A 21,296-nucleotide genomic window follows, 5' to 3' on the forward strand; every position below is an offset into this window, starting at 1 on the left:
AAAGGTCAGCATTAAATTCTCTACAGTTTTGTATTTCAACAGATTAAAACTTCAGCAATAATTTACTGAACATGAGAAATAATACCACAACATTAATTACCTGCAAACAGCAACACTGCATAGATTTTAGCAGGGTGTACTGGAAGCTATACAGTATTTTAGCTAGTGCACACATATTTTTAGACCATATCATTAAAAAAAAAAAAAAAAAAAAGAAACAAACCCGAATTCTGAACCTAACAATTTCTTTTAGTACTCTAAGTCAAAACCAATGCAATTTAGTTGAAAAGCTGAATAATTTCCAGTTGTGAGAAAAGAGGAAGTAATAACTGTACCTGAGGTTGAAAAGCAGTGACACAACCAGCTTAGAGCAACACAACAGGCAGTTGGCATAAAAACCAAGGCTGAGCCAAAGACTCCTTAAGAGGCATTACTAAACAATTGTACCTCAACAGTGCACTGCCATGATCCAGTAAGATGTCCTCAAGTTTCAATATGGCTGTGACAGAAGAAGTGGATATGTATCCCATAATGATCCTGGCTTCCCCACCTCTAATCTGCAGGCCAGGCTGACAAACCAGAATGCCACACGAGATGAAGCAGACTGGGGGACTACTACAGAATAGACCCAAAAAAGGCTGGCTAGCCTGTTAAAAGGGGAAGAATATGTTTGCATCATTGCTTATACTCAAAAAAAAGCCTGTACTATTACAAGGTAGGGGAACACTGCGAGATGCAAGGATGTAAGATTATTTTAAAGCACAAATGGGAAAAACCTATTGGTTCTGATTCTCCTGTGCAAGCATTTCAAGCTTTGACTCTCTGAGCTCACAAAGTCACACCCAGATCCATTCATTTCAGTGTTTTTATTGACAGGCTGAAAAAAAAAACTTATCACTTTCCTCCTACTGGGAGTAGCACTTAAATATTTAATATACTTGAAAAATGCATTCAAAATCCACAAAATCAGGCAACATTGATCCTAGCATTCTGGAAGTCGAAGAGGAAGTCTGGTATACAAACAGCAACCTGAAACAGCATCCCACTGGCACAATGCTGCCACACCTCTGCTTTATGAAGCTGTCATGGAACTGAATTTTAAGAAAACCAACTGCTACCAATGGTTTAATTTTCATGCAGGACAATAATAACTAAACCAAATAATCCTGATTTCATGTTTCCCAGGTGCACAACATAGACAGAAGGAAGCACCAGTCCCAGGATAAGATGCATGTGTGCAATGGGGGGCACAGAACATGCATGTGGGGCTGGAGGTGAGTGGGTGTGGGTGGGTGGGATGGCAGGGGGCATTTGGGAATGGCAAGAACTTGGCTCTCCTCAGCCAGATGGGTTTACCACACCGAGCCAGGTCTGGAACTTTAGCAATTTATAAATGCTGAGGCAGGCCAAGGCAAGTGGCATCCCCTCCAGCTGCCAAATTCCAGGCAATTAGAAACACTGGCGCCCTTGGCTCCCTGGTGGGTGCCCAGGCAGAGGCACAGCAGCCTCTATTACTGGGGTAGGGAGAGGAGGAGTGCTGCTTTATGGCAGCATGGTAAATCAATTGCATTTTTTATTTCCACTGCTGAACATTATTATGCTCTCTGCATGGCTTTTATGAATGTTTGCTCTACCATAATCTATTTGCCAGAAATCAATAGTCTCTTATCCTTGCAAACTAGTAACCAATGTCACCATCTTTCCAGCTTGCAGATCAACTAGCATTGTCCACTGCACCCAGAGCAGGAAACCTGGTTTCTTAATTGTCACATTTCATACAAATCTTCAGCTAGGAAAGCAGAGAAATACACCTACTGCAAGACAACTGCCAACAGCTTTTAAATCAAAACCTGTGTCTTAAACTATGCTTTTCCATTGAGCAAGTATGGAGGTTACAGGCCCTCATTAAAGAAACAGGTCCTACCAGGAATATCAGCATTTTGAATTGCCACATCAGGATGTGCTGGGGATGGTTTACTCTCAAAAGAATTAGAAGGAAGGGAAAGATGCTCCTGCACAAATCATAGGACTTCTTCTAGAACAGCAAAAAATTGCTATTCTAAATGTAAGTAATATAGAAAAGATCAAATGTGAAAGGTGTTGCACATTTATCTAACAGATTTAAACACAACAAACTTCTAACTCTCATGAGAAAAAAGGAGAGCAGAAGAGATTTAATTAAATGCAATCCATGGAATTAAAACATTTAAAGAAAGCTCTACATATCTCACTGCTAGTTCCACAAATTCCTTTTTTCCTCTATCAGCCCTCTGCTGAATAACCAGATTCCAGTCTACAACCTTTGCTCCAAAGTTCAGGGCAAGTTCCCTAGAAATCCTTCTTCTGGATTGTTGTTTGCTTTTCCTTGTAATTCTTTTCTTCTTTCCTACAAAATCTCCAAAGCAGGAACAGTGTTTTAAGGTAACATCTATCTATATATGCCCCTAGCCTCCATATTCTTCCTAATTTTGCTTTTGCTTGGTTTAAAAATTTTCTCTACTGTAAAGGGGATAATAGCTGTCTTTTCACCTTCTCTTACTTATCTCCATTTACTGTTTATTCTCCTATTATGTATCTCCCAGCAGGCAGCATCTGTGAAAGAGCTCTTCTGACCCCCTCCTGACTCATCTGCAGCTGTGGGGGTTGTATGGAGGAGCTCCAATGTGGCTGGCTTTCAGAGCTTCTGACTGCTCCCTCTGACCCTTAGTGAAATAAAAATTTATTGTCCAGGTGATGGTGCCTCAGGGTCTTCCAGAAAATCTTTAGGAAGAAAGGCTTGCTCATCACCCAGAGCAGAGAATATTTTTGAAAAATGGCAGCCTTTACTGGGACCTGCAAGACTGCAGGAGGTTCTGTGTTCTATGTGAGCAAGTAAATCCTTTTTTATTCCCATTGACATGGACTATATTTTAGCAGAAGTTCCTATGACTGGGTGCTAAATAACCCTAAAACTTAAAATAGCCAAGAAGTCCACAAGTAGTTCAGGTAGGAGCTTCTTTCCTGTCTGCAGCACTGAAGAAACAAACCAAGAGTGGGTTTTATTTATAACTTCACATAGGTGGTGCAGCCACTGGACCTGTATCAGAAATGAGCTCCAGTTCCTGCATGCACAGCTGTGTGTGCCCTCAGCTGCCTCACTGAAGAACATCTGCCACAAGCCCAACACAGAGGTGACTGTACCCACCAAGCACTGCCAAGCTCACTGCCCATCATCCAGCCCCTCCTAAGGGCATCATCCAGCTAGAGCAGAAAGGATCAACTCATGCTCTTGCCCAGCTCTGCAGCAGGTTAGAAGTCCATTCATTTACAGGAATGCTTTTTCCTGTGACCATCTCTGAGCACAAAATGCAACCTTGCTACTGCCCCAGGCGGACACAGGCGAGGAAGCACCCGCTTGCTGCTCCTGTGAGCAGCCCCCATGCTTTATCCTCAGGGAACTCTCTGCTGCTAATACCCTTCTGCAAATGGGCAAGTGCCAATTTCCACTCTGTCAGGCCTAGTAAATTTTATGTTTGTAATTCCTGGTTCGTGAAAAGAAAATAACAGTCTTGTCTGTGAAAAGCCCAGAGTTGGTGGTACAAAACAGACAACTGGGAAGCTGCTTTGAGCAGCTCTGGATCCATCAGGCTGGGCTCAGATTATACCTCTGCAAAGCCATAAAACTGCTTCTGTGGGGGAGAGCCATCATTCAAATGACAGCCTGAGATAAACCACAATCTGATGACTGTCACAGTCTCTTTGACACCAACACTTACCATCTCCTAGTGTTTACAGACTAATCAGTTTAGCCTTCCCAACTGGCTGCATACAAGGCAGCTGCTCATCATGACTTGCATTTTCTTAAAGCTTCACAGAGCAGACACCCGGGGCTCTGTTATTTCCTCCACTCCTCGGTCTCAGACTACCCAAAAGGAGAAAGAAAAATACATTAATCTGTACAATTCCTGTGTGGTTCTCATTTCAAGGGAATGATTAGTATTTCACTAGCTATCGGTTAAAGAACAGCCTTTCATATAAACTCAAAAGTTAACAGCAACTACAGTAAAAGTTAATTTAAATAATTACAGAAAGAAGTTTAAAAATACTTCTATTACCAGATTTCAGAAAGGTTTTCTCAGACACTGAAGTTCATATAAGTGTAATATACACAGACATCTTGCCTAATATCTAACTTTTTTTAAATAAATAAATTATATAAATAGGCCTCTTTGATTGCTCAGAGCATCCATCATTAAGTACTGGGGCATAGCTTTAGGCATAATTGTACTACTGAATTCATCAGCTGCCTAATCATCATTCATTTTGCATCTATTTCTGCTAATTAAAAAAACTCCTAACAACTTTTACATAAATACTGTATTTGTTCTCCACAAAGACACAAGCCTAATTTTCCAGTGATTAACTGATTATCTAATTTTATAGCTGTCACTCTGTAAAGACCAGCACCCAGAGACACCAGGAAAGACCAAGCAAAGTCTGCCAACCCTTACCTGCTGTCCTTCACACTTGTCTGAGATGGGCAGCAAGGGTGCAGCCTTTGCACAGGCTGTGCACACAGGCTCTGCTGATCCTGCTGGCTGCAAAGGACAGGTCCTCAGTGGAAAACCTCCCTTAGCTTCTGGGAGTGCTCAGACAGGGACTAAATGACCCAGTGGGAGACCAGAGACCTGGTGGCCATAAAAAATCTGTCAGGGGCATTACACAGCACAAGAGCTCAGGGTGGTTATGCAGCTTTGCAAGACCCTCGGCAGTAAGTTGGAAATTAACTTCAGTGTATTCTCTCTGCCCTCACCCTTCTGCCTGAAGCCCAATACAATGCTAACTGCAGCAGCATCCCCTCTGCTTAGACCCCTGCTAACACCAAAATCTTTCACTTTCCAAGAACAGCTGTCAGCATTTAAAATCTGCCTGGCCAGCACTTGGAAGCAGAGGAAGAACAGCCTCAGGTACCACCTGATCCCTCCAGGTGCACATGCCCTGCTGAGAGCAGAACCCAGCAAAACCGCATCCCCACCGGCTACCCAGACCTCCAGGGTGAACTGCAGTGCTCAAGAGGTGATGCAGAACAGCCCTACAAGGAGCAGCTTTTTGTTTTCCTCATAACCCAATTATGTTTAATTGGGAAATCAAATAACTTGAGATATGCACCTTTAGCCTGTGCAATTTTCATGAATTTTCACCAATTTCCATGCATAGCTGTTGCCAACCTTGTCTTGGTTCCAGAGGTACATACAGTACAAGCAGCTGTTAAAACAAGAATGAACAAGGGTAACAACACCAACAGTAATCTGGTAGGCAAGTGCTGTTCAGCTCTCCATAAATTTTCTATTAGGGTATTAATTAGACACATTACCACTCCCAAACCCTCCACTCCCTGCAGGTGACAGCAGGATAGGCAAATTATTTCCACAGACAGGGACAGGCATTTAAGATTATTATGGCACCTTGGATTTTTGTAGCTATGTATTTCAAAAGAGGAAAAACCAGCAGAGTCATATTCACTTTGATAACAGGTGAGGAATCACTTGTAAATATTCCTTTTTTGACCAAGGCTAGTAACAGTCTCAGTTAGGAGAGGAGATAGGGAGGAGAATTATTTCAGCTATGGAGCTACACAGTCATCTGCTTTATTCATAAACTGGACAAAACAGAATTATTTCCTGAAGTACTTCTCATGCTATTACTGAAAGCAATTCCCATCCCAGGGAGGGCATGTACAGCCTGTTCCCAGCAACTGACCAGGAGAGTGCATCCTGGACCCAGTACATATGCACCATTCCCAAAGCATGGCTATCACCATATACATTTGCTGCATGACAGAGGACCAAACCAGACTGTGGCCAAACGGTAACCCTGCTGTTTGTCCTGACCAGTACTGACTCACAACATGCAATCCTGTACTACTTTTGAAGGCATAACAGTCTGTCCCAATCCAAATTTTCATTATGATGCACTAAATGATGTGTTTAGACACATAACAGAGACAAAACAAATCAGTTACCTTGGCAGACTTCTTCCTAAGTGAATAACCAAGGTGACGGGATGGTTATTTGAGGAGTAGAAAAATTCTTATAAAGAGAGAATCCCATGAAGAACAGCATGCATTACACAACTCTAACTTGATGCACCAGAAAAGGTGCAACTCAGCGCAACTCTCTGAGGAGGATCTGCCAAACAGTGCATAAAACTGAATGTAAGCATGAATGCATCCTACTGGACTATGGAGAGAACACTATTTATAGCAGCAATTAACTGCTCCATAGTTAATACAGTTGCTGGAAACAGTTTCACACTGATAGGGACTAAAATCAACTGACACCCCTTTTATGCATGAATACTGAGAGTTCTGAAAAGCACTAATTCTGAACTTGATTAAAACATGGGAAAAAGCAGCATGCTATTCATAAAAACCAACTTCTTTGCCTCCACTTGACACAGAAAGCACTTAGATGCAAATTTAAATATGCAATATTAACTGAAAATAAATGATTGGCAGCTACCGTTTATTTAACACTGAAATGCCATCAGAAGGACAACACACTGATGCAATAAGTACAGGTTTTCATCAATATTTACAGAAAAGACATGCCACAAATCCTTCAGACAATAGGTATTTACAAAACACAGTACATGGAGTTGACTGTCTAGCCCAACTAAGGATAGACTATAATCTTTGAAACTGCAATAACAGATAATACCTTAGGTATAAACAAGAGGATACAGAAACAGTCTTGCTAAGTTTATGGCTGAAAAAATAATGATTCAATTATCATCAAGTAAGAGCAGATCACTTACAGATTTCAAATTAGATTTTCTCCACACAATATCTTGTACAAAAAACCAGTGCATTTTTGAAACTCTAATCTAGGGACATAAAACAATAACTGACACAACTTTATATGATACAGCCATGCACTGCATTTTAAAGGCACTGATATATCTGATGAGTAAGATCTATCCATTTTTGCTCAAGTGGCTCATGCTGATTTGTAGATTGCAGAGCTGTGTAGAAGTGCTGGGCTGAAGCAGAGAAAGAACAGTTTTGGTACGAGGATCAATGAAACTGAAATGTTCAAGGCTCAATGATGTTTTCTAAATTTTAAAGCTATGTCAATGAATGGTCTGGATGCAGGAAATGGGGACATCAGGCTCTAGCTCTGCCATATATTATCACACAAATTATAGTCCACTTCTGCATCTGCAGCATTTATCCACAAAAAAGGATATTCTTGGATATTCTTCCCAACTTATTTTGATGGTAAACATTCCAGGCAAAGGCAGCCTGTTCCTGAGTACTACTTTAGCTCCTAAAAAGAAAGAAGTCTTGAAGCTGCTGGAATATAAAACACAGTGGTAAACCTAGGATTATTTACATCAAAAATGCTTGACATACTGGCTAAAATGTGTATTTCTTACTGGAAGCAACTTAAAAAGGTACAAAGTAAATACATTTTACTTAATGTAATATAATTAATACAGAAATTAAACACAAATTCAGACCTGAATTTCAAATCACAGTATTATTCACAGTGTTAATGACATGAACCAGAATAATAAAATTTTAATACAAATAATTACATTTTTGCTGCTCCTCTTTATCACAAATGTTGCATTAATGGCTACTTTAAAAAATCCAAATCTGTCAATAAAAAGATACATGCTTAGTTAGGATGTTACAATTATATTTTTGAATTACATGTGATATCTGAATCAGATATACACACAGGTGATCAGAAGAAATAATATTCATTACCATTTTAGTATAATATTCCTCAATGGAAGTAACTTCTATTTAATACCACTGTACAATTACAAATTGTACAACAGTGTTGCCAGATATTATAATAGACTGAAAAGAACAATTTAAACTTCAAGAATTTTTGCAACACCACTTCATGTCATAGCATATTTCTTAATATCTTCATTTTATTACCATTATGATGTTAAAACTACAGCATTCCCCAAAAGGCATGTAAAATCTGAAACCTGTGAAAGAAATAAATCACAGACTGAATTTAGATAGTGTTCTTCTCTTTGCTATAAAAAAGCGAAATTCATACACAACTGGAATATCTACTTCTTCTCATTTACCAAGCAATCTTTTGCACCTCTCCTGTCAACTCCTCAGAGGCACTGCCTGGATCTTCTTTTGGATGTTACATTTGCTAGTGAAATCACTGATGGACTGAAGCCAGTGGCAAAATTCCTACAGCAACTTAATGGGACCAGAAATTTGATTCTGAACATTCATAAGCTCCTCTCTTAACTTTTCAAGTGGCAAAATCATTCCCAAGTAAGAATTTCTTTTCAGAAGTGGTTGACATCCTCCCACCCCAGCAGCAATAGAGCTTAACACATGCAATCACATATGGTGCTCAAACATCCCTGCCATCTGAAATCCAACAATTAATAGTTACCAAGGAACTGGAAGGGGTTTTGACAAGGCAAAATTGCTGAAATGCATTATCGACTTAGATTTTTATAATCCTTTGAAATGCATGCTAGAATTGCGAAAGAGAGTCATCACAAATGCTTACATTTTTCAGGTCTCCAAAAGCTGTACCTCGTGGTAGATTCCAAATCCTTTACATTTAGCAGGAGAAAGCAATCAAAGAGATGCGAGAATAACAAGGATTAACATGTTTGCTCTTTCTTTAAAGGGACTGAGTCCCTGCGAGGGTTTTGTACAGCAATTAGTTCCAGCCTACGAAAAGCTAAGATATCTATACCACATTTTCACATTCTCCTTGCCAAACCAGACACCGTACTCTGAGCCCTTCATTTCTAAATCGAGTTCACTTCTAAATATATCCTGTCATGCGTGCACATGAAGGGCACACACCTGCACCTTGTACCACTGGCTAGCTCCACTCTTGTGCCAGAGAAAGGTAGCTGCTGGTCTAGGACCTGGCTGCACATAAACTCTTCCAGTGATGGGGGCTCATTCCCAAATACAGCCAGTGAAGAGCACAGACTTGTAGCAGATGGACAGAAAAGGTCCCTGCATGGGGCAGCTTTTCATTCTGCCTGCTGGCCTCAGCATGCAGCCGCTCAGTGCTCCTTCCAAGCCACCAACACAAAGCCACACAAGGCGGGAATTCCACCCCCCCCAGATCCCTGCATCCATCTTTTCTTACAGACACCACCAGCACAGTGCTGGGGAGCTCTGTGGCAGCCGTGAACAGGCAGGGAGGTTTACTTCACAGAGTGAGGAGGTGTTACATCGGACTGCACATGACTTGGCTTCTCCCTTGAACTGTGCCAGGGGGAAGTCTGAAAGAGCCTTCCAAAACGTTTGGACTGGGTAATCCTGCTCCTGGAGGTCTCGCCATGCCTCAGGCAGATGGCAAAACCAGTTTCCAGCCTGCAGGTGTGAAATAATCAAGCCAGAACTCTTCAGACACTCAGCAGACATCTAACATCCCTGAGCGGCCGCTGCCCTGACTGTGTGTGCCAATAACCCCGTGCATAACTCCCCTGGGGCTCACACTGCCATCCCTCAGCTACTTGGACATGCTGCTGCCCAAGTTAATACAAGGCATCATCCAAGGATCAGCAGTCAGCCCCTACTCTTCTGTGGGAACAAAAAATGCAAGTACTGAGCCAGACATGCAAAGTCAGACAAATTACCCAAACTCCATTAGCAGCTTACAATAACTTGCCTGCCTCTGGAAGAAATCTGGGAGCTTCTAAAGGACTCCTGCCTCATGCAGGCTGTGGGGAAGGTGATATGCAAAAAGAAGAGTGCTGTGCAAAGTAAGTTCCTCCACAGCCTCATCTGTGTTTCACTCTCATGCAGTCTTCACTTTGTGCTATGGCCAACCATCCCTCTGAAGACCATAACACACATATGGGAAAATATGGAGAACACATACTGTGAAGCTCCTGTTCTTAACACTGCATGTAAAATGAAGCTGAAAGAGTGAGGTTTTTGCTAATGAGACAATCGAATGGCTCACTGCTGTCCTAAAACCTGGTTCCACTCCTGGCCACGCTCTTCTGCTGCCAACCTTGTGTTGGCTCTGTCACTCGACAGACTACAGAAACCGATTCACTTCAGCTCAGTAAAGACTCAGAAGGGTGGATGCCTTTGGGCAGTTTCGTGAGCTGATTCAGCTAAATCAGGAAGACTTAAGGGTGGGCAGCTACATATCTGCCCAACTAGGAGAGCTGACCTACTCAAGGGGATGCAGCGCAAACACAGAGGCAGGAGATCCATCTTCTTCTTAGTTGGTGGCTTCAGTTGTTTTACAGAACTTCATGGATAAATGCTAGATCACAACCATCCCAAAACTCTTTCCTTTAATCTGACATGAGATGCTTCCACTACTGAAAATATAAATAAGAATTAAAATTACATAGGTTTGCTCCCTTATCCAGTTCATCCTACAGCTCTTCTCAAAGCACAGACCTTTATTAGAACATCAGCTCATGTGTTTATATATTTCCTCGCACAATAGTACCCTATCTTTAGTCACAAAAAAAGACTGACGGTCAAGCAGACAACACTTTTCCTACCATTAATACATTTTTCTACAGTTTTGTTAACCTCTCAACTCCCTCTTGTAGACCAATACACTTAGAATAGTCAAAGCCTTTTTGTACATCATATTTGTTGATCTAGAGTTCTTAAACTCTCTCACATTCTGCCCATTTCCTCTGCTGAAATGACTGACATCCCAGCTTTTATCTTCTTTGATGCTTTCTTTTTCCAAATAACAGCCTAACCAAACTGCCCAGAAACTTGCTTTTCACATGTCTTACAGATTACCGCACAGTCTTAAGTACACTGACTGAAAAAAAGAACTGAAAAAAGTATTCTACAACATCCTCATGTTAAGTCTTAGAAGATTCTGATTTCTCTGGGTACACTCAAGCTCCTACTCATGCAAACACCATGTGGACACCAAGGGCAGGAGAAAAAAAAATTACCAAAAATCAGACAAAAAAAAAAAAAAAAAAAAAAAAATCACATTTTCTGTAAACTTGCCTAAGTTCAAATGCAAGAACATGAAAACATTCTGATGAACCAAATCAGAAAAGCATTTTCCTTCTTCTTCTTCTAATTCTTCACATTTAAGCTCAGTAGAAAAACAATTCTTTGAAAATCCAGTATTTGAAATAATAAAAAGTGGCATTGTAACAGGCAATCCAATGATTTCAAAAATTCCATGGTATTTCAACAATTGTTTAGTCGAGAACAATTTCAACAGTTGACTGTTAATCCTCCTATGCTATCACAATTACAGCTTCTCCTTGTGCAACAGAAAATATTACATGTGTTGTTGCCTGTGACAAACTGCCTGTACCTTTCCAGTAAGGGTATACCAGGCTTTGAAAATATAGTCAGGCCCAGAAAATCTAGTGCATAAAACACCCACGAGCAGATACAAGTCTGAAATACATAGATTATTGATAGTAGACAAAGCAATGGCCACAAGCAGCCCAGGCTGCTGCCAGAAGGCACAGGGCTGCCCCACGACTGCTGCAGCAGCTCTCCACATTGCCTGAACAGGAATAGCAGTAGCAAGGGGAATGGCAGGCGAGGTGGGAAGTTTTCCAGAACGAGATTTACAGTCCAGCTATTTAAATATACCTTGCATAATAGCAGATGAAAAGGGGTCAGTACTAGGACAATACTCTGCCAGACTCAGTTTATAAAAATAAAGCAGACAGCTTGAACATGAAGTACAATTTACACACTACTATGGAGAGAATTCTTACTTTTTCAGCACCATGTCGACTTTTTTGTCTTTTTGAAAAACCTTTAGTGCACTTCCACCCTTCTGCCCCTGTAAAGAGTTATAAAAATCTCTATCTGAGGAGAAAGGATATTAAAAAATTTTAAAAAAACAGGGAAAAAAAAAAAGAGAAGGCAATGTGATGCACCAATTATTCTGAGCGTGTTTAGAGAAAGTGAGTGGTGGGCTGAGGCTGTGAGCAGGAGAGCAGACAGCCCTGGCTGATGGGGCAGAACTGACCCCAGCAAGATTATTCCCCCATCACTTGTGGATGTGAGTGCTGCTCTCTCTCTGTCCTCTCAAGAAGTCACCATCTCTCACAAACCACCACACCAAACTCCCAGGCTTCTCGGAAAAGGTTTACAGAACCCAGACAGGAAGGTGGGAACAGCCACAGCTACTCCCACCAATCACAAAAGTAGTGTCTCCTGAGTCTTTCCCAGCTGTATTCATCAACTCTGGGGTTTGGGTTTTTCCACAGGGCTGTGAAAAATCAATGAGATTTGTGCTGCAAACTGATCATTATGACAGGGAAAGCTCTGCAATGAAATTGATTTGTGTAACTCTAACACCACTACCTGAACTCCCCCACAACTTTAGGGGGGCAGACACTCAAGAACAAAGACAAAAAGGCGTGAGGGCTAAACCACCTTTCTATGCTGAGTCTTCCTTATTAAACAAAATTAGCTTTGAACCAGTTTCAAATGAAAGAAAAACAGCAGAGATGTGGAGTGAGAAATAGTTCAGTAAATGAATGAAACCAGACTAATACATTTTATAAATTACATGCAGCAGAAAAGATTAAAGATTCTGATCTGTCCCCTGTGTTTTGTCCTCATTTCACCTCCTCACAAGTGTAGCACTTGACTATCTGTATTTCCATAAAATCTCAAACACTAAATATGGAAAGTCTAACATGAATATGGAAAAGAGAAAGCCATAACAAAAAAGCTGGCTGTCATTTTAACCCACAACTAATAGTTAAGTAGCTTGCGCCAAAATAAGTCCACCCTGAATCAAGTGCCTTGGTCGGTTCAGCAGGTGCACTACACAATAGACAAAGCACTGAAGCAGGAATTGAAAGCTGTTTTCTGTCCTTGACATTTCCCTTTCCAACATGATTTGTGACAAACTATGTCTCTTGTGGAAGGAAAAACAGGGACTCACAACTGCAGACTCAAATGTTGAAGTTTTGGTGTGCAGACTGCCTGTTGCTTTGAATGACCAACATGGGGGTCCATGCACTGGTGAAGATTACTCGCTGCTGTAATACCACTGGTAATGAAAGAACTACAAGAGGGTCTCATCATTCAAAGTACTTGGAGCTGAAGCCTGTTCTTCCCACAGAAAGTGCTCAGCTCTTTGAGGGAAATGACACACATGCACCAAAACTCCATGTTTAGTACCTGCAGTGACATCAAACAGCAGACACCAAGTAAGATCACACACACATGTTCCTGCATTTGGAAGCAAGACACTACACACTCACATCACAGCGCTGCACCTGATGAACAGATACAGTGTGCATCTGAATGGCATCTACCTGACTCACAGGAACAACCAAGCACACATGTGCCATTACAGGTACAAAAACCCTCACAACATCACACAGCAATCACATGTCCATTTTACTCTTCCACAGACTGTATTACTTAATCTCTGCAAATCCTAACCTGAACCAGTAGAAACTTCACTACATATTAAGATACTGTATAGCTGTTAAATAATGACAGTTATCAGTTACTCAATAAAGCATTTTTAGAAGACCAAAACATACAAACCCCATCCAGTTTCATTACATTAAATGACCTTATCAGACAAGGTTTGTCTCCACTACCATTCATTAAGGATATTTGGAACATATTTCAGGAACAAAGTGACCAAGCCCACCATAATGGTTTGCTTTGCTTTCAATCTGCTTAGCTGCCCTCCATTCTGGGTCAATTAGTACTTATTCCTAGAGAAAAAGCACAAAACACAAGCAGAAGAGTAGATATCACAGGGCACAAATGTCTTCACCATAATTCTTCTCCTCCTATTACCATGCTAGTGGAGCTCAAAGATCGCGCCCAGCACTCCTCAAACATCAGGAATGTATTGTGCAAATGTCATCAAGTGAAGGAGAGAGTTCAATTTCCCCAAGAGACACTTCCACGAGAGAAAATGATAGACTTCATAACAAGTTTGCAATGCAAATAAGCAAGTTAAAAGCCTAAATGGTATGACTCAACACCATTTTAAGTGGGCAGAAGTGTTCTGTTACGTCCCATTGCTAATTTCTTCTTAAACATTAATTCTACTCTAGTGAGAGGAATTATGTATTTGCAAGCAGGTATCAGTGGCCTGTTGAAACAATCATGCTGTGGTACATTTCTTTATAACAACGGAGGAATTTCTGTTCTCTGAAGACCATATTAATTGGTAAAAGCATATAATATATAAACATATCTTATAAACACACAAAATGTATCATGTAGAATTTTTGGTCACAAAGTTCAGGAACAAAAGAAGTTACAGACATGCAATATAATATTTAATTTCTGTGTTACACATTACATTTCTTTCAGAAGTGACTGGATTAGTAGATCGCTGTGAAAGAAGACAATTCATTCCTATGAAGAACTTTTAAGCTTTCTTACCGAGGTTTAAATACTGTGTTTGGAGCAGGTAGAAGTTTTAGCAAGCAGCTTGGTGCCTACAGCTCAAGAACAGACTGTAACGAGGAACAGAGTGCAAACAAAACTGAGCCTCAGAGAGAATGGAAGGAGTTTCTCAGGGACAGAAAAGACTGCCAAGAGTTTTAGGCAACTCAGAAATCCACTGAATTGGATAAAATCCACTCTCAATTTAAGACCCACCTGCAGAAACAGAGCAGAAAAGAGCAAGTTGCCCATAAACTCTTATTTTCACTTTTTTAATTTAGCATGCTTTGTATTTCTTTTTTCTATTTAAAAAAGTAATTATTCCAGTACTTATTAAAATTTCTTACTTTCAGAAATTACAAGTCTTTCTTTTTTTTTGGAGTAGTTCACCATTGGAAAAGGTCTAGGCATATCCATCTCTGAGCTCCAGGTACTTCAGTGTCCTCTCGGTTCCCTAGCAAAAAGATAATACCTAGCAATATAGATTGGTCCTAGAACCAAATGCCAAATGCACAGTGTCTGGAATCTTTTGGATGAGCTACTAGCCACACAGGCATGTAACAAGCCCAAAATATTACCTCAAATACTTGAAATCATGACCTTGTTTTTATTTCAGAAGTCAAACTATGGTCATATTGGATTTTGCAGCATAAAGAAAATGGAAAACCCTGAGCAGGACCTCTAGGCCAGGATATAGGTAGGTAGCAAACTCTTTGTGATTTCACAGTCAAAAACAACAGTTCAGTAGGACCAGATTAGAAGGCTGAGGACAAAGACACCACATCTTACTTGCTGTTCAATATACCATTCTTTAAACATGGAACCCCTTTAGGAAGTGTGTTTATCAATGCTCAAAGAGCTGAAGTAGCAATACCAAATGCTGGCAAGAGCCAAGTGCATGGTTACAGTACTCTGACATGCCCATGCTATTCCCAGAACAATACAAATATTTCCAGAAAAGGTTGTGCTATGTGAATGTACCAGAGGAGGGTAGTATTTGCTTGGGCATCTCTCTATGGCAAGCCATTGTGTTGCTTAGGAATGCCCTAAAACAGCAGATCAACTGTTGAACAGTTTTGTTAATCTGCATGTCAATGACTTACTCAGTGTCTTGGTCTCATACAAGTCTATCACGTTTTGGTCCTTTTTGTAATCTCCAGATGACATTCACTTGGGAAGAGTATAATGGTCAGGGGACCTTCAGCTCACTCAACATGAAAATTTCTGATGGAAAGTTGACTTGGAATGTACAGCAGAGTGTCTGGTCTCCCACTGAAATCTCAGGGCATTAGAAGATATATTTGGACATTGTACAGGGGAATAACTGGGCCAATTTCCTTTCAAGAAAGTCTGTCATTTCTTACTAAAAGATTAACAAGAAATCTTGTACTAGTGTGGGGCTCCCTTTTTCCTTTCTATGAAAGGACATTACCACTTCTTATTCTTATGTTCCCTCATTAACACGAAATCTGGAGGTTTGAAATCTGAACAATTATGAAAGTAATCACAATTTACAATCAAAACAGATTAAAAACTGGTTAAATTAATATACCATGCTCTTTTCCACAAACAGCAAAAGCTAGAGGACTGTTGAAATGCAGCATTCTCATCACAGCAGCGAGTGTTCTGTGCTTTATGCTGCTCTAGCAGCTGCAGCCCATCTATTTGTTTTATTTGGCCTTTTGAACATCTGCATAACTTGCATTCTTCAGATACTAGGTTACTTCTTTCTCTGGATGTGGGGGTGGAGAAAAGGGAAGGGTGACAGAGCCCTACAGCATACCTGATTTTGAAATCCACCGTACCTTAAGTCAGACACACAGACTTCCAAGCTTTAGATATTTTATACACATAGAAAAAAATGAAGAAAAGTCTTTTCAGGTACCACTTTTAACAATTCACTTCTAGGTATGTATAACAAAATTATTAGTAAGAAAACCAGCACAACAACAAAAATATAAATTCAGCCAACTCCTACGGCTTAGTGGAAGTTATAGTCTGTGAAGAGCTACAAGAATAATTAACAGATTGCCACTGACCTAAAGTCTGCTAATTATTACAACTAAGTCCCTTAGCACAGTGATAGCACAATAAATGGGCATAAAACATGCAGGTCTTGCCATGGACACTGTTTAGACTATTGCAACCACTTTGTTAGAAGTGTGGGTCAAAACCCACCACCGGGAGTTATTTGTGCTTTTTTTTTCCCCTCCCCAGCCAGTGCTCCTCATAGGCTTCACTGCTTGCTCAAATGGTTTGTGACAAGTACAGGAAATGAGAGAATGAGAATCACTGACACCAGTGACAGAGGAAGCCAGGCAGTAAAAAGTTCACAAGATTGTTTATTATAGTCATTTGCCTTGGTGCCTGAATGAATACCCCACCAAACTGTACTAAGTCCTACCTACAGTCATCATGAAAACCAGCAAAAGCTACACTAGACTCAGAGTCAGTATAATCTACTGAAGGAAAGTACAAATCAAAGTACAGATCAGATTCACAGCCACTGTGAACTACCACAGTTCCAGCAATTTATATAATTTGTCTTACGAGTCCAAATAATGGTAGCTCACCAAGCCTCTAACACAGACTAGTAAAGAGACCAGGAAAAAACCCTGAAACTAAGGTAGGCAGTGCCAACTCTCCAAGAAAGGACAGGTGCACCACAGAAAGGAAGAACCAGAGCTGCAGCAACAGCCATCAGCTTCAGAAGCAACCATGATTAAATAATACATCAAATTAGGACACATGTAAAAAAATGCCACATTTCACACTACAGTCCAACTGCATTTGCTTAATAAAAAACAGTTTTTTTCAATAGACTTCAACTTCTTTCAAAGTTACACCTCATTTCTAGTTAGTCATGAAGATCAGATTACAAACTACCTGTTCTTTTCACACATTGCAACACTTATTAAGAACCAATGACTCCTGACCTTGGATTAAGAAATCTGAGGCAGGTTAGACTGTCAGCCTGAAATTAATGACACTTAATTGCTCCATCAAAACATTAAATGTAACTCTGAAGAAATGGTCACATTCACAAAAAATTATTTTTCCATCTGCACTGTCTGACCTAATTAAAACCCCTCCACCTACAAATCTTGTCCTGACAATTAAACAGAAATCCCTCTGTCTCCTCATTTTCACACGAAGTACTAGTTTCAAATTTCTGAAGCGGAGAAACATCAAACCAAAATTATTTCTTAAGGTGATTTATTTCTCATTTTTGCTAAGATTACTTTAATGAACTACAGCCACTGAAAGAAGACAGCAACTGGACAGAGTTCCCGTCTCTTACAACAGTTACTACAACAGTTCCCGTCTCTTTTCATCTGCCAAGTAGATAATGCTCCAAATATCTTAAATTTCATACAGCCACAGGGAACTTAAAAGAAATTCAAGTAGACACGACTGAAAATCATCAACAATTGCAGCAGCCTTCTGGTTTCAGCCACATTTACCATTGATATCTTCTGTCACATAGGGAAGAGTGGTTGTGGATGACATCAGACATTTCAAGAACCATTTCACACACTTACCTCTTCCATGCAAACAGCTCATCTCCATACTTGTGAGAGTCTTGGAAAAAGCTGGAGGAACTCTTAAGCAAGAACGTTTTGCTACTGAACTGGGCAAGTAAAACCTATTATAACAATTCACAAATGACTGAGAAAAGTCTCAGTCAAATTGCTTAAAATTTCCTGCATAAAGAATTCTCTGTCTGGGAGAGGTTGTTTTGAGGAGGAAAAAGAAATGCAAAAGAAAACAGATGAATATCTGATCACAGAAGCAATCGATTCGGACCATTTAGAGAACAAATACAAAACCTGCAAATGGGCTTCTGACTTCATAATGAAAGTGCCAGTCAAGTATAGCTGTTCTCATCCACAAAAAACCCAGCCTCAATACACAGCCAATGTGTGTGTATTAGTAATAACACTTTTGCACTAATGTACAATAAATTACACTTTCTCCTTTCTAAAGAAGCTGTTTTTTTAAATCAACTACAATCTGATCTTATTGTGATGTCTTAGTACATGAAATGTATGAAGGATTTTGATTCCATCAGTTTTATTTTCCACCTTTTTAGCCTATTTGATTCTACATAAAATACTAAAGAACTCCTTTAAGCAGTCCCTTGACTTCACTGGGGAACACATTACCTACAACTCTGTTAGCACAAGCACAGGTTGAGCACAAGAATGCTGCAGCAATTGAGGTTCTAAATGTTGTTTTATTATCCTAGCAGCAAGTCACACTATGAACTGTAATAAAGTCCCTTAACATTTTATTCATATTCACGGTCATATTAGGTCAAGTGCACGTGAATAAACTCTAGAGGACAGAGGTCTGGCTTTGAGACCGTTATTACCAATTGGTTGCATTTTAATAGATTTATTATCCAGCTCAAATTGCAGAGCTGTGACTTAATTTCATCAGGGACAAAATGTTTGTAAGATAAGTTTGAAAAGAGCAAGAGGAAAAAAAACTAAATATGCATTTACATAAGTATTCTTAGAGCCACCCAGACACATTAGATGATGATGTTGTTCTGGTAACTCTGACACCACACTAGTACACATGCTTCAAGTCACTCCATTAGTAATAATGCTTTGCACACTAAAAATGCAGACCAGCGTCAGCAATACAACCATTTACAGTCTTTAAATATAATAACCAAAAGCAGATACATTTGCTCAGTACAAAACCCTTGTAAATACTGCTCTTCCTCAACAATGTGGTACAAACACAGCATCTGTATTTCTTAGATACTGAATTTTAAAAGACCATCAGCTCCTTCCAGGATAGCCAATATTCTGGTTTTTCTCATCTTAATGCTAGCCAGTTTGCTGGAAGCATTATTTAATCTAATTATGGAATATCTCTCATAGCATAAATATTCCAAGCTCTACAGCAGGCTTCCATTTGTAACTCAAGAGTAGTATAAAAACAAGAGTTAATTGCCTGTACAAATATTTCAGGGTAGCGTTTACGTAATCTACAGTACATTAAGTACCAGAGTTGTGCTCTACTGATAGGTGAAAGAACAACTCTGAAAGGCAACTGCGTTGCCAATTAGCTTTCAACAAATATGTACACAAGCTGTGCTTGCAGGCTTGTGCTCAGCTTCCTCATTCTCCTCAGACTGCCTGCTTTTATAATGGTGAACTCCTTTCTACTCAAATGCCCAACTAACTTCACACTGATGGAACAAGGGAAGATGGCATATTTTATTTAGTTGGAGTTGTAACCCATCCAAATTTAAGAACATGACCTGTGACCAAACCCACACTCCAGTCACAAGGGCTGAAAACAAATTCCTTAGTCATGTTAGCAGGGGAGAGAAATAAAAAGAATTGAAATTGAAAAATCTCCTGTTGTAGTTAGTCCAAAGAGGGCGAGGGTTTGTTTGAGAAAAACATCCCACAAGTCTCAGCTCCTGCGTGTCAGTCCTCCTCAAGGAGGCTGAGCCAAGAACATCTACACCCACATGCATTAGCTCTCTGCAGCAACACCATGTTTTTACCCAACAGAGTTGTACACAAATTAAGAAATAAACCTAAGTTCACAAAACCACACGAAGAGATTAATGTTTGCAGTCTTTGGGCAAATCTGCATGGTGCTCCACCCAGAAAACAAACTTATTTTAACTCAGGAAAGCAGATTACCTTGGGCAGAGCCCTGTGCCTAGGACACTGCTGCTTTGCTTTGGGTACTCAGATTTTGTCACTGGACAGTAGATTGGGTGTCACCGGACACCAGTGTGCAAATTCTTTGTTTTCTCTTCATAACATGCTGTGTAGACTACAGCTACCCACATTGTACTGGAGTAGGTCTACAAGAAACATTTAGCAATTAGCCTTCCAGTAAATGTTAAAACATAGCTTTCTGCAATGCTTCAAATATCCATCCCTTTTCATAAAACATTTTAATTCCAACTCTCCCGTTCCCCTTCAACCCCCCCAAATTAAAAAGTTATTGCAGTCACTAATATGAAAACATTCTGCAGAATCAAGAGAGTTAAACCAATTCCAGAATTCTGCTTCATAAATTCCTTTGGCTCACATAATTTATGTTATATAAATTGTAATTTTGATAATCAGGCAGCTGAAAATAAGTCTAGTCTTGTAAGTTGTGTGGGTGTATGGTTATGCTTATATAAAAGTTTAGTTATCCGCATTACTTCATAAACATATGTTTAAGTATGTTTTCATGGATATCTATGCTCTTTGTGGGCACATTTTCTTCAAGTATTTAAGAAAAGTATCACTATGCCATACAGTGTAAAGCTTGTGAAACCTTTTTGTTAGGTAAAAGTCAGCAAAGCCAGTTCTTCAGCTAGTAACCTCATTGCTATTAAACCGGCTGGAGAGAGAGAGAGCAAGGAGGCATGGTGAAACATGAAAGTGGAGCAGGGAGCTGCGTGCCCTTGCTACCGCTGAGCTAGAAAACTAACTTCTCTTGCATTTTCATCAGAGTCCCTATCTGGACTCTGTTACAACAGAAGGATCATCAGGCAATCCTTTCTCGAACAGCCTAAAGATACCAGAGAACAACCAGCTGTTCCTTTGATTCATTTATGTGTGGTCAGTTCAACACCCTGACCATGTGGGTCCTTCATTTGCTAATGCAGTGAATGGCACAAACAAACCCCCCTGCTTTTTTTTTCTATTTTCAATGACTCTTTTGAGAATTTGCATTGCTCCCAAATGCCAAGCTGGGATGTGTGTTTCCTAGAGTGGCCTATCTGCCTACAATTTCAGGCTTTCTCCAAACAGGTATTTGAACTTCTGTTGAGGGACACACCACCTGACATGCATCTCAACAAAACAACAGGGTCAGATTAAATTTACCTTCAAGTGCAGCAGTACTGAAAAACAACTCAGACTAGCTGGTATAGCTAGGTTGT

At 40.1% G+C, this 21,296-nt stretch overlaps 1 protein-coding gene across 8 annotated transcripts in view; it reads right to left on the reverse strand.

The window, feature by feature from the left end:
• The window catches only part of ZMIZ1 (zinc finger MIZ-type containing 1), a 336,761-nt gene that overhangs the window by 253,157 nt on the left and 62,308 nt on the right, over positions 1-21,296 (reverse strand). Inside the window, exon 1 of one of the 8 annotated variants that reach the window (XM_050975943.1) lies at positions 3,756-3,873. The exons of the other annotated variants lie outside the window; for them this stretch is intronic. The gene's annotated coding sequence lies outside the window, so the exon portion shown is untranslated. Of the gene's footprint in view, positions 1-3,755; positions 3,874-21,296 lie in introns of those variants that run through there. 8 annotated transcript variants of the gene reach the window in all.

Source organism: Serinus canaria, chromosome 6 (assembly GCF_022539315.1).
Source record: "Serinus canaria isolate serCan28SL12 chromosome 6, serCan2020, whole genome shotgun sequence".
NCBI classification, from domain to species: Eukaryota; Metazoa; Chordata; class Aves; order Passeriformes; family Fringillidae; genus Serinus; species Serinus canaria.